Below are 4,342 nucleotides of genomic sequence, written 5' to 3'. Positions count from 1 at the left end.
ATCTAGACGAATAAGATTGTTTGGGATGTTCTGTATGAAATGCACACACACACACACAAATCAATAAATTAAAAAATGAGTTATTTTGAGGAAGAAGCATCAAAGTTTGCTTAGTGTTAATTAGTATATGTGAAAAACATTACCATTGAAATCCACCTGATGACTTTATATCCATGCTCAGATGCCAGGGAGCTCAGAAAGTAACCAACTGTGACTAGTATGAATCAGATATATAGAGATTAGAAACGCATGTGCAAACATCTTAGTGTCCATTGCATTAAAAATGAATTTTTCTGTATGAAACTGTGTATTTTAATAATGAAATGGAAATCTGTTTTAAAGGTTAAAACATCATTTAACTTTATGTCTTATAGCATTTATACTGTGTACAATATTGCATAACTGTATTAATTCAACTGTAAACCTAAAAATTTACAGCCAATTTTGAAAGAGATACAGTTTAGCTCTGGAAATTATTACTGAATGTGTCAATGCTGTTGTAATGAAATGCTTCTCTAATTATGTGATTATTAAATTTATTTAAAAATTTCATTTTTTTTAAAAAAAGAATGAAAATGGTTATTAAAGGAGTAACTGTAGGTATAAGCCAGGAGATCCATGAGGTGTTTTGTAACCACCTGTCCTGTGATTCTGATGTCTGTTTTCTGACTGATTCTTGAAGCATAGTTAGCTAGCTTTTTGGCTACTTCTCTGACCAGGCTGGGCTGGTTTACCTTAAAGCAGCATTTCTTTTCCTCAAAAAGGAAATCTTCCCTTTTCTGTTATCAGAAGATCTAAGCCTCTCCTGTCTTATAGTGTGACTGCTGTCAAGTAACCCACCTGATGCTGCATTCTAATCAGGCTTTGTGGAGTATCATCTACCCTTCCCTGTATATCTTAAAGAGTGATATTAAGTTACGAAGTGGCTATGCTGCTACTCCATGCTACCACCAGCTGCAGCTCCTAGGGTCAAAGGAGGAGAGCAGGAATGGGGATTCACTTTCTGCTTGAGTGACCAGACCAGGGTACAGAAAGCTCTGGTTGTTTGAAGCAATATTCACATTTGGGGATATGTATGCTAGAGTGCAAATTCAGTTCAGTTAGGGGGGAAGCAAAAGTAGACTACAGAGGAAAAAGACTCCCTGTTCAAAAAAGAAATGAGATAGTTGTAGACTCTTGTCAGAGTAGAGTTCCCAGATAGAGAGCCACTAAGGCTGCTTCCATTACGGGTTGAAGTGTAACAGTGGGATTAGGCTTAGAGTCATGGTGGAAGAATAGGAAATATTTATGTGTCCAGATAATAAGATGAAGAGATATTAAAAAGGAGGACTTTCTTCCAGGTTTGTGTGGATTCCTCATCTCAGTGCATGACTTTGGATATCCCTACAGGACAATGACCTGGTAGCATCTGAGCTAGCAGATAAAGAGTAGATATTCAGGCTGAATTGACAAAGGGAACTTCTCACTTACAGCTGATGAAATGTAGGAGGAGACCCAGGGGTGGGGAGGGGTAGTTGATCAGAGGCAGGCTTGATGGTTATGGTGAATTAAATAATGATGAATCTAGATGTCCTACCCTGGTGCCCCTTGAAAGAATTGTGAGGTAAAGCAGAAGGGAGCAGGAGCCACTGAAGAAGCATGTGTGGGTGAGGAGACTGACCATGGGAGTTCTGTGGGTTGTAAGTTTGGAATGTCTGGAGATGTTTGGGTATGTGAATCATGTAAGTTTGAGGCTCTCTCTGTCAGAGTAGTGGTGTTTATAAAGGCAGGTCTTTTTTGTTTCTGAATTCAGAGTGATGACTGTGAATCTACCCAGGCTGGCAGGTTCAACACCAGCATGTTATAATGTACTGCAGATGTGTAGAAAGAGCTGAAACAAAATATACCCTTCAGAAGAACTCTATTAGGAGAGTGACAGGCTGTGGACATAGCCACAGTGAGGCCGGGAAGTGGGAGAGTATTAGGAGAGATAGTACCACACCAGAGGCAGCATGATAGGGCCCCAAAGGGGGAGGAGAGAGAGAGGGAGAGAGAGAGAGAGAGAGAGAGAGAGAGAGAGAGAGAGAGAGAGACCTTCAGTTACAGAGAACAAAGGAAGTTTTTGAATATTATAGATCTTCAGGGGCTATGGTATGGGCAAGTTTCATACCACATGATCTAGCCTGACCTGTCCTATATACCAACAGTCACAAGGCAGAAAGGCACTAGATAAAAGTTATGATTCAAGGTTGTCTTGACTTTTCATACAGTTCCAAAGGAGATGGTCAGAACTCAGCTCTGTGAAAGCTGTAAGATCATAGCAAGTTTTCTTAGCATCTCTTTCCAGGGAAAGAGGCTGCAGGAAGGCCTGGCCTGGTTTGGGGGCGAGAGAAAAGCAGATATAGGACCTCTGATGAAACCAATAGCTAGATATTAAATGAATTTTATGGCTGAATTGGAGCTACCAAAGGGACTGATGTCCTGTGTAAGACTCCAGCACATGTTTGTGGTCATAGAGCCTTCCTGAGTTTTCAGAGCAGCCATGGAAGTCTTAGTTTCAAACATCATTCATTTATCAAAAATTCAGCTTCCACTGAACCAGGCTCTGCTAGGAACAGGTAAGCCAGAAGAGTGATCATGGAGAAAGTGGGTGGTAAGGGAGAAGAAGCACATTTAAATCTTTAAAAAGTACAAGCCGGGCTGGCGACCGGAGGGGGCCAGGGTAGGTAGGCAGTGCTATAGAGAGAGGAAGCAATGCAAACAGGGTCAGGGTGCAGAAGGAGGGCACAGCTGGAGAGTCACCAATATAGTTGTACAAGGAAGAACCTTTTTATACAAAGGATACTCAAAGTGAAGATACTTTGGCAGGTATAAAGAGTGAAACTGGGCAATGGCTTAGGGAGCTGCAGCCTCTGCACTAGATTAAGCCTGCTCACCTTTCTGAATTACTCAGCCTTTCTTTTTTCTTCTTTTCTGTCTCTCCTGGATGCTAGTCAGAGCCTAAGGACTCTCTCTCTGCTACTTTGGACTTTCTCACTCTCACTTTCTCCTCCCTGCCTCGTGACTGCTTGTTTGCCATGTGGCTGATCTCTACAACTAACTCAAATGGCAAGGCTTCTCTCTTTTTCTTCATTTCCTTCTCCAGGCAGCTTACCTGCTCTGCTGTTTTCCTTTCAAACTTTAATACAATTGCCCTTGAGCTTCCTTCTGCGTCTCTTCTTAAATTCTTTTATTCACAGCCTGGTGTGGTAGCCCATGCCTTTAGTCCCAGCACTTGGGAAGCTGGAGGCAGGCCGACCTCTGTGAGGTTGAGGCCAGCCTGGTCTACGTAGTGAGTTCCAGACTAGCTAGGGCTGCAGGGAGACCCTGTTTCCAAAAAAATAAAATTCTTTGATTCATGAGACTAAGAATCTTGAGAGGGGGTCCCACCTTCGCTGATAGCATGTGATAACCTAGGTGGGTCTCCCCAAAATTTCCAGGAACAAGGAGGGCATGGTGGTACACACCTTTAGTCCCAGCACTTGGGAAGCAGAGGCTGGAGAATGTGTGATTTCGAGGCCAGCCTGGTTTCCATAGTGAATCCAGGCCAGCTGTGGCTATAGGGAAGACCACTGTCTCAAAAAGACCAAAACAAAAAAAACAAAAAAAAATTCCAGGAACATATGGCAACCATGAAGGAACACCAAAGAAGTTTCTCTGAGGACAAAACAACTGACCATACTCCAGCACATACTGCTTTGTACCCCCAAAGCAGCAGTGTCACCTATGGACGTTGGGCGCACTTCCCCATTTCTTCTGCTTCTTCCATAGTTTGTACCCATGGAGATGAAAATGAGATTTAGATGACATCTTTTAGTGTTCCTAGTTACAACTGATTGTTTGTCTGGGAACTTAAAAAGCCTCATAGTTTAGGGCTGGAGAGATGGCTCAGTAGAAGACCCAGTTTTGGTTTCCAGTACCCACATGGTGGCTACCCATCATCTGTAACTCTACTCCCAGGGCATCCAATGCTCTCTTCTGGATGCTGCAGGCATTGCACAACACGGACATACTTACATACATGCTAGCAAAATACGCATACGCATAAAATAACAAGTAAATAGATAAAAATCAAAAGTGGGGCTGGAGAGATAGCTCAGTGGTTCTGAGCACTTGCTCCTCTTTCAGAGAACCCAATTTTGGTTCATAGCACCCATATGGTGGCTTACAACCACCTGCATGCATGTGTTGCACATATACACATTCAGGCATACAAAACACATAAAATGAATAAATTAAAAAAAATTTTTTTGAAAGCCTCACAGTTTAATGCTATGTAATGCAGAAGCCATCTGGGAGGACCTCACACTGTGATTCTAGTCAC

This window comes from Nannospalax galili, unplaced genomic scaffold (genome assembly GCF_000622305.1).
Source record: "Nannospalax galili isolate Female #2095 unplaced genomic scaffold, S.galili_v1.0 scaffold749, whole genome shotgun sequence".
NCBI lineage: Eukaryota > Metazoa > Chordata > Mammalia > Rodentia > Spalacidae > Nannospalax > Nannospalax galili.
Note: the sequence above shows the minus strand (reverse complement) of the source record.